Below are 10063 nucleotides of genomic sequence, written 5' to 3' on the forward strand. Positions count from 1 at the left end.
ACATGCTACAGTCTGACGTTTTTAGAGCGACATGCTATACTATGATGTTTTAAGAGCGACATGCTATACTATGATGTTTTAAGAGCGACATGCTATTCTATGATGTTCTTTGGACGACATGCTAAACTATGATGTTTTTTGAGCGACATGCTATATTATGATGTTTTAAGAGCGACATGCTATACTATGATGTTTTAAGAGCGACATGCTATTCTATGATGTTCTTTGGACGACATGCTAAACTATGATGTTTTTAGAGCGACATGCTATACGTTGACGTTTTTTGGGTGACATGCTATACCATGACAGTTTTAGAGCGGCATGCTATACAATGACGTTTGTTGAGCGACATGCTATACTATGACATTTTTAGAGCGACATGCTATACTATGACGTTTTTTGAGCCACATGCTACATTATGACGTTTTTTGGGCGACATGCTATATTATGAAGTTTTTAGAGCGACATGCTATACGTTGACGTTTTTTGGACGACATGCTATACTATGACGTTTCAAGAGCGACATGCTATACTATGACGTTTCAAGAGCCACATGCTATACTATGACGTTTTTTGGACGACTTGCTATACATTGACGTTTTTAGAGCGACATGCTATACGTTGACGTTTTTTGGACGACATGCTATACTATGACGTTTCAAGAGCGACATGCTATACTATGACGTTTCAAGAGCCACATGCTATACTATGACGTTTTTTGGACGACTTGCTATACAATGACGTTTTTAGAGCGACATGCTATACATTGCCATTTTTTGGACGACTTGCTATACATTGACGTTTTTAGAGCGACATGCTATACGTTGACGTTTTTTGGACGACATGCTATACTATGACGTTTCAAGAGCGACATGCTATACTATGACGTTTCAAGAGCCACATGCTATACTATGACGTTTTTTGGACGACTTGCTATACATTGACGTTTTTAGAGCGACATGCTATGCGTTGACGTTTTTTGGACGACTTGCTATACAATGACGTTTTTAGAGCGACATGCTATACATTGCCATTTTTTGGACGACATGCTATACAATGACGTTTTTAGAGCGACATGCTATACTCTTACGTTTTTAGAGCGACATGTTATACGTTGACGTTTTTAGGACGAAAGGCTATACTATGACGTTTTTAGAGCGACATGCTATACTATGATGTTTTAAGACTGACATGGTATACTATGACGTTTTTTCAACGACATGCTACACTATGACGTTTTTAGATCGAAATGCTATAGTCTGACATTTTTAGAGCGACATGCTATACTATGATGTTTTAAGAGCGACATGCTATTCTATGATGTTCTTTGGACGACATGCTAAACTATGACATTTTTTGAGCCACATGCTATATTATGACGTTTTTTGGGTGACATGCTATACTATGACGTTTTTAGAGCAACATGCTATACTATGACGTTTTTTGAGTCACATGCTATACTATGACGTTTTTAGAGCGACATGCTATACTATGACGTTTGTTGGGCGACACTCTATAGTATAGGCTTTTTAAATTGACATATTACTATGACTTTTTTTTGTTTTAGTTTTTTTTTTTTTTTTTTTTAGCAACATATTATAAGAATTTGAACAGTTTTAAAAATTACTATACTTTTACTTGTGCAATGAAATATTATTCTATGGCATTTTTTAGATGACATATTATACTCTGATGTTTTCTTGAAAAACATACTATTTTTACAATATACTGCACTACCACATATCATACATGACAATTTTAGGCAACATCCTATCATTTTGCACTTTTTGAACCACATAATAATCTATGGGCTTTTTTTTTGCTGACATGCTATACTATGAACTACAGGCCATACTATGTTATTCTTGAAAAGTATAGTATACTTTGACATTTTCTGAACTACATCCTATATTATGGCGTTATACACAGAGTGCTTTGGTTACATGTTGATTTATAATCTAGATTTTTTTCTGTTTTTTTTTTTTTGACGGGATTACCACAGACCTGACCGTGAACACCGTTGACACCCACCTGAGGGAGACGCTGCCTGAGATCTCAAGGTTGCTTGGTCGTGGTCTTTCTGGTCCTGCTCCAGAACGCCTTCATCAACTACTTCTTCTTTTGAAGAGGCCCTCAGATGCTGCAATCTCTGACCTTAAGGAGGAACTGCTACTTTCACTCTGTAACGAGACGGCGGTTATTTTAAAGACCCAGCTCCTGGCGGCTTTGAGTGGACAGTTTAACACCCATCAAGACAGAACTACAGACAGTTAAATCTGAGCTGTTGGTCAGTATTTCAAACATCAAGTCTGACCTGGCTGTCCTAAAGCATGCTGTGGGTGAAACGGAAGCTTCACTCTCCACATCACCGACGACATCGTCACACTCCAAAGCAGAGCACCTGTCTGCTGAACTTTTAAAAGTGGACTATAAATGTGAAGAATGTGAGCAGCAGCAGACTGTGAGCAGCAGAACAGATGTGATCAGAAAGAAGTCATTTTCTTTTTTATTTTCTTTCTGGTTGACTTGATACTGTCAGATGCAGATGTTGGAGCTGATTCTGATTTTTCAGGATAAAAAAGCTGCTTTTCCTTCACAGACTTTTCAGGAAATTATTCTCTCAGGTTTTCTCTGCTATTTATATTTTTATTATCTGTGATTATTTCATTATTTCTTTATTGTAAAAATAAAGTTTGAGACATAAAGACTCATTTAGTTATTTTATTCCTGAAATCTTTGATGTAGCAGAACTAAACTTCCATTTTCCTTCTTGTACTTCTGATACTAGAACTAAACGTATCTTCAACATGGATCATCAGCTTTTAATGAATCAGCAGCAACATCATAACAACAAATGAGACAATTTTCAACAAATTAATGAAACTGATGTCATTTAAAAATATCAGTCTGTTTTAGTGTCAAATTAAAGCTGATTACTGACAACTAGAACATTAACGTTACTGTTTTAATCACATTTAAGCTTCCTGAACGTTACATTAATGTCAACCAGCCACAGTTTTATGAACTTAATGAACCACATTGCAGGAACAGAACACACTTCAGCTGCTGACAGGAAACAACACAAACATCGTTAGTTTGATGCTACATTTAGCTGCTAATCAGTACTGGTCAGCTAGCTCGGTTAGCATCGCTAATTCACATTAAAGCTAATATTCACTGGATGCTAACTCTTCTCTGGTCAACACACACAAATAAACTCCACCAACTCCTGGGGTTCACTGCTCACATTATATCTGACTCTGAAGTTGAACATAAAGTTCATTAAAACTGGCACCGATCAGTAAATTATCATTTATTACCAACCAGCTGTCGGAGTCTTTCAGTGTCTGTTGGTCCAATCAGCCGAAGGACTGAATTACTGAACTGAAAACTGATTAAAACACGACAACGGACAGTAAAACTGTCTGTGGAAAATGTGCTGCTGCTCTGATAAATACCAACAAACTAAAACAAACTTGGTGGAAGTGTTGCTTTTAGTGATTTTTTAATAAATACAAAATATGAGGCTTCTATTTTTCTGGAAGTAAAAGGAAACGTTGCTTATCCATAGTTTCGCTAACTTAACTTTAGCTGCACTTTCACCATGTTCTAACTGATAGATAATTTTTTTTAGAATAAAATAGCTGCACTTCCTTTGTATTTTTGGTCGTTTCTTATGTTGCTGCTGTTTCATTGCAATTATATTTTAATAATATCACTTTAAATACAGACAATTGAAAAGAAAAAAACTGGCTCTGAAATACTCAATGAACTGATACGTCATCTAGTGTTAAACTGAATAACAATTCTTATTAATATAAAATGTAACTGACTGAGCTGTATTAATTAAATTGAGATATTTCAAATGGAAAGAAACACAACATTGACTGAAAGATTTCAGTCAATTAAACCTTAAATACATTTCCCTAGAGAAAACCATCCATTAATGTCTTACCTTAAAATTACCTACATTTTTCAAAAAATATAGGTGCAAAGTAAAAGTTTCACAGTAAAGATTAATCACTGATGAACATTTAATTGCTCAGCAGCTATTCAGGACTACTGACAACACAGAACCTTAACCTTACTGTTATAATCACATTTAGGTTTTCTAAACGTTACATTAATGTGAACCAGTGTCTCCATGAACAGTTTTATTAACTACTGTAAATGCACTACATTGCAGGAACACAACACACTTCAGCTGTTTACATGAAACTCAACACATTAGCTTGATGCTACGTTAGCTTTAATCAGGCTACCACTGAGCAGCTAGCTCGGTTAGCATCGCTAACATTAAAGCTAATATTTACTATGTTAACTTTCTTCTCTGGTCAACACACACTGAAACAAACTCCACCAACATCTGGAATGCATGGCACACATTATATCTGACACTAAAGCTGCATATAAAGTGCATTAAAAGCGGCACCGATACGAAAATAAACATTTACTTACCGAACTATCAGAGTCCTTTCAGTGTCTGCTGGTAGAATCAGCCGAAGGTAGAAAACTGGTTAAAACAAGCCAACGGGCAGAAAAACTGTCTGTGGGAAATGTTCTGCTGCTCCACCGATAAATAAACCAACAGTTATTATATCAGAATTAATCCAAACGAGGAGAGCAGAGTCTCTGCTTCCTCCTCCATAGGACCTGTCAATCATTCCGGACCGGACTGTCAATCAAGTAGTCCCGCCCCCTGGCTTCGCAAAACTTTAACGCTCTATAAGAAAATCAATATTGATTTATTTTAAGATCTGCCACCTGATCTCTCATTCTGACCACGAAAACTAACAAAAAAAATTATATACAGTCTCTGCAGCGTACTCTGTTTGGCTCCACACTTGCTGATGACCACTTCCGGTCTCAGAAAATGAAAAAACGGACCTTTTCTCGTTTGTCTCTTACTGATTTTACTTTCTTGTTATTCTAAATATAAAACGAAAATCAAAGCATTTTTAAAAAAAAATCGTATATCCCTTTTTGATCATGAAAAGGAACAACGCCTTGTATTTCCATTTTAATTTTTGTATTTTAAAACGAAAATCAAATAACCACTCGTTTTTTGTTTTTCAATATCCGTTTCAGAACGGAAAATCCAATTACCAGATCCGTACACGGACCATTTTTGTCGAAATCCAAAAACACTTTTACAAATCCAAATGTAACCGGAAAGGGAATGTCCCAACTCCGGGGTTGAAGCGGAAGTGACGATGAGGAGCGGCTAATGCAACGGACAGCGAGCGGGTGATGTTTTGCCCGTTTTGTGGGGAACATATGAACCGATTGACGCGGTTTTGTTTTTCGTGTGGTCGGTCTTTAGAGTGTTTAAATGGCGCAGATCAGATCGACAGAGTGCATTAGCCGCTCCTCGTCGTCACTTCCGCTTCAACCCCGGAGTTGGGACATTCCCTTTCCGGTTACATTTGGATTTGTAAAAGTGTTTTTGGACTTGTAAAAGTGTTTTGTATTATGTAAATTTGGAATTTGGATTTGTAAAAGTGTTTTTGGACTTGTAAAAGTGTTTTGTCGCTTGTAAATTTGTTTTGGAGGCTGTAAAAGTGTTTTGTATTATGTAAATTTGGAATTCGGATTTGTAAAAGTGTTTTTGGACTTGTAAAAGTGTTTTGTCGCTTGTAAATTTGTCTTGGAGGTTGTAAAAGTGTTTTGCGTTATGTAAATTTGGTTTGCACCTCTCGGCCACCGTAGGTGTTCCCTAAAATATGTTTATTTAATAATGTCTGCTGTCAAAATGTTAAAATCACGTTTTAAAAATATTTTTATTTAGAAAATGCATTAATAACCGTTTTTTCCAAAAAATAACAGAAACATAAAGATAGTGTTGCAATTTTCAGTTTGACCTCAGGGTGGCGGTGTTGTCCACCTGTTGCAGTCTTTGGACCACAAGAAGGAAACTCAGAGATCTTAGTCCTCCAGAAATATCTCACAGTTTTATGTGAAATTTACCAGACTTTGACTTATTCTTCCTTTGGTCCTTCCCCGCCTCCACTCCAAGTTCCATCATTTTCGGTGTCGTAATTTTTGCGTAATCTGACAAACAGCATTAAAAACAAACAGCAAAAATGCATCTTGTTATATTTTTGAGAGGAAGTCAGGACTGATGGAGTCTCGTATGTTTACGTCAGGTTTTAAAAGCAGAGGTTAATAATCGGGTTAAATGGGTCAGAGGTCAATTTATGCCTGCAGATCTGTTCCATCTAATCAATTTTTTATTAAACCTCACGATGGATCGAAACAAACCCAGGACATAAACAGTCCCAGAGCTAATCTGCACCACAGTAGCACCACAAAGAGACATTTTAACAGTCTGAAATGTGCTGTAATGCACCAAATAAGAGAAAAAATAGGATAATCGAGTATTATGAGTGAGGATAAACAGAGAAAAGTGATTATTTTATGTTATATCACGGTTTTGACCAGTTTAAAGAGAAAACAAAGCAGCAAATGTGAAAATAAGAATTCCTGACTCAACAAACCGGTGTAGGAATTGTTGTGGAAGTTCAGCAAGGTCAAGAGAGGACAAGGAGGCTGACTTGGAGAGGAACACTGAAGACTCAGATGACTTCAGTTGTGAGTAATGTTTACTGATATCAGGAGAAGTGACACCAACAGAGCAGCAGTTCATGCAAGCATCAGTTCTGAGGATTCTCTCTGATCTTTGGGTTTATATTGTAGTTGGGAGAAGGTCAGATTTAGATTACAGACCAATATGGAGAAAACTTGTCTGCTTAGTCACATCAGAATAGATAATATCTAACCTAGACCAGAGCAGAGAGTCCTGGCAGATCTTCCTCCTACAGCGTCTGACTGTTGGAAGATCATTTAGGATGATGTCAGTTTAACAGCTGCAAGGAAATATCTAGAGGAATGAGTAACTCCCCTTTCTAAAACTCGATGCTTAATTCAAATACACCAAAAACTCATTTTTATACATAGATGATTAATTATTTTTCATCTTGAAACAGCAGGACCGAACTCGACGGAGATGAAAAGTCAACCGGAAATCCAGCTGGCAGGTTTTTATCTGAATTCCATGAAGTAAAACTGAGAAACAGCAACGTCACAGCTAAAACAATGATAGGTCTACTTATTACATAACTACCAGATTTTTCATTCCACAAATTTGCTGTGCAGGAACTCCTCACATCCTCTCCACAAACTGTCTGAACTGCTGCCATCAGGCAGATGTTTCAGGAGCATCGGAGGAAGAACCATCAGACTGATGAACAGCTTCATACCACAGATGGTCACATTATTAACCTGCTGATCTGGTCTTTGGATACTGGAGAAACGCTGCTTCATGTGATATTGATGACAATAAAGACTCATTTGATTTGAGTTTATTATGACTTAATTTAGTTTATTTAGTATTAGTTTTTGTTAATCTTGTTATTATTTTTTTTTAAATACAAAAAGGTATTATTAAAATGAATATTAATAATATGAATGGCATTACTATTGTTGTTATTCTTCCGATTACGACTGTTACTGTAAATCATTATTTTAACAAAACCTCTGATTATTCCCTGAAGTGTTTTCATGTGGACAGATGTGTTTCAGACAGAACCAATGAATCAGTCTTCAGCGGTTCATTGGTTTGTCTGTCTGTCTGGTGGTTTTTCCTCCGATGCTTCTGAAACGCCTTCCTGATGGCAGCAGTTCAGTTTGTGGAGAGGATATGAGGAGTTCCTGCACAGAAAATTTGTGGAGTGAAAAATAAGGTAGTTAAAAGTTGAAGGAAAAACCCTGTGCAGCTCATCTTGCTCTATGTGAAAAGTAATTGACCCCTTAGTTACCAATCTGCCAAATTACTCTGGCAGATTATTACAACTATTACGAATTAATTTGTCTGAAGGATCCAATTTCAACTCCTCCTCAGAGATAAACATTTGCTATACTACTAGAGTAAAGTATCTAGTATAGAGACTAGAGTATATAAAAATTAAAACAAATACACATTACCTGGTATTATTGTCACTTGCAGTGCAACAAAACTGACAAAAATGTGATATAAATCATGTATACAGCAAATAACTGTAATCGAAATAGGTTTTGCATTGTATATTTGTTCGAACAAAAATCTTTCCAATGCCATAATTTTAATTATTCACACAAAAACCCTTAAAATCTAGGAATAAATTACTCTATCAGCAAGTAAAACAGTCTAATGATTCTTCCCATCTCTGCTGTTTTTTGTCTTTGTAGGTCAACAGGACTTTATTGATCATTTCCTGGTATCTATACAGCGACAGACAGAATGAAATCCAGCTGTGTTTGGGGCTAAAGTGCAGGTTTTCAGTTCTCTCTCAACAGATTTCTCTTTGTTAGTCTGCATTTATTGGACAGCAGCAGTTATTTTGCATTTAAAACATGTGATGACATCCTAAATTTGACATATTGATGGAGATTAAATGACCAAACAGCGTGTAATTTGTTTATAACTAACTTTACCCAGAGGAACTGAAGCAGGAAAACATTAATCAGTAAAAATAATCAAAAATATATAATAATATATCAGCATAAATCCTCAGGGGGGCCATTTTTTTTCTATTTAAAAAAACCCAAAACGTATGACAGTAGATTTAGCTGATAATCGCTTTGATGTATAAGTGGATTTGCATGTGTAACGAGGTATTTAATGCCATTTTTAATTAACTCCTGCATCACTAAAAGAGAAGACACATCAGTCATAAATACTGTTTCGATTAGTTCATTAATAAAACAAATTTGATGTTTGACGTCACTAAAAGGTCTACAAATATGTGTGATTGTCAGTTAATTTATCTGTCTGCTAATAAGAATAATTAATAACTATTACTTTTATTAGTTACATGACCTGATATCATAATTATTTTATTTATGATATTAAGAAATTACTTTTAAAAAATCAGTAAATTAAACTTAATGCAGTTTAATTTGTGCAACACTGGCCTCTAGTGGTCAAACACACTCACTGCTCTGTGGCACTGTGCTTTTTCAACAGAAATTAAAAACGCGTTCAGGTTAAATTTTGTCAGAAAAAAACGAAAGTATATCAGTTTATTGTGCTTTAATATCCAGGAGTTGTTGAACAAATAAATGTGTCTGAATGAATTAAAGAAAAGTTTAATTTTGTCCCTCATACATGAATCTAAAACATGTCGACAGCACAAATATTCCGACTGCATAAAGATATAAACCAGCTGCATGTCCAAGAATAGAAATTAAATAAATACATGTACACAGCTTTACAGAAATGTATACATTTAAAGCCCTAAAGCAACTCCTTTAACAGTATTCTTCAAGTTTACTGAATAAACTCATTAATAAACCGTCATTTTTTACATTTAGTTTTTGCCAGATTTCTTCTGCGAACATTTTTATGTTCATAAATCACGACTCTGTGTAAACTCCTCCAACAAAACATTAGTTTGCTGGTTTCTCTCCTCAATTAAAGCAGTTTAGACGAAGCGTCTGAAAAACTTCAACCACATGTAGATTTACAGCCTTAAGAGTGAAAAAGTTCAGAAGACGCCACGACTAAAGTAATCTACTAACCTGTCAAACATCAGATGGCAAGTAAGTAGATAAAGATAAAAATAAATTAACAAATATATAGGTAAATAAATAAATGGATGAATGAAGAGAATTAATTAAATTAGTAGAGATAAATAAAGAGAGAGATGAATGAAAAAATAATTATTGAATGACATAAATAAATATATAAATAAATATAGAGAAAAATAATAATAATAAATAGAAAAAATAATTAATAAATGGATGAATGAATGAAGAGAATTAAATAAATGAACAAACAGAGAGATTAATAAATGGAGATTGAAAAAACAAAACTAAATAAACAAATATCTAGATAAATAGATAGATTAAATGAATGAATGAATAAATGAAGAGATAAATAAATTAATTAATTGAAAAATAAAGACAAATATAAATAACCAAATATCTAGATAAATAAATAGATAAATGAATGAACGAATGAAATAAATAAATAAATAAATTAATTAATTAATTCAAAGAAAAATAAATAAAGAGAAAAATAAAT

At 34.8% G+C, this 10063-nt stretch overlaps 1 long non-coding RNA gene across 1 annotated transcript in view; it reads right to left on the reverse strand.

The window, feature by feature from the left end:
• LOC129349276 (uncharacterized) overlaps positions 1 to 4712 on the reverse strand; it is a 109827-nt gene extending 105115 nt beyond the window's left edge. Inside the window, exons 1-3 of the long non-coding RNA XR_008602220.1 lie at positions 4459 to 4712; positions 2315 to 2413; positions 2032 to 2180 (exon numbers count right to left, since the gene is read on the reverse strand). This is a non-coding gene — a long non-coding RNA (uncharacterized LOC129349276). The remainder of the gene's footprint in view (positions 1 to 2031; positions 2181 to 2314; positions 2414 to 4458) is intronic.
• Between the last annotated feature and the right edge of the window lie 5351 nt (positions 4713 to 10063).

This window comes from Amphiprion ocellaris, chromosome 7, assembly GCF_022539595.1.
Source record: "Amphiprion ocellaris isolate individual 3 ecotype Okinawa chromosome 7, ASM2253959v1, whole genome shotgun sequence".
NCBI lineage: Eukaryota > Metazoa > Chordata > Actinopteri > Pomacentridae > Amphiprion > Amphiprion ocellaris.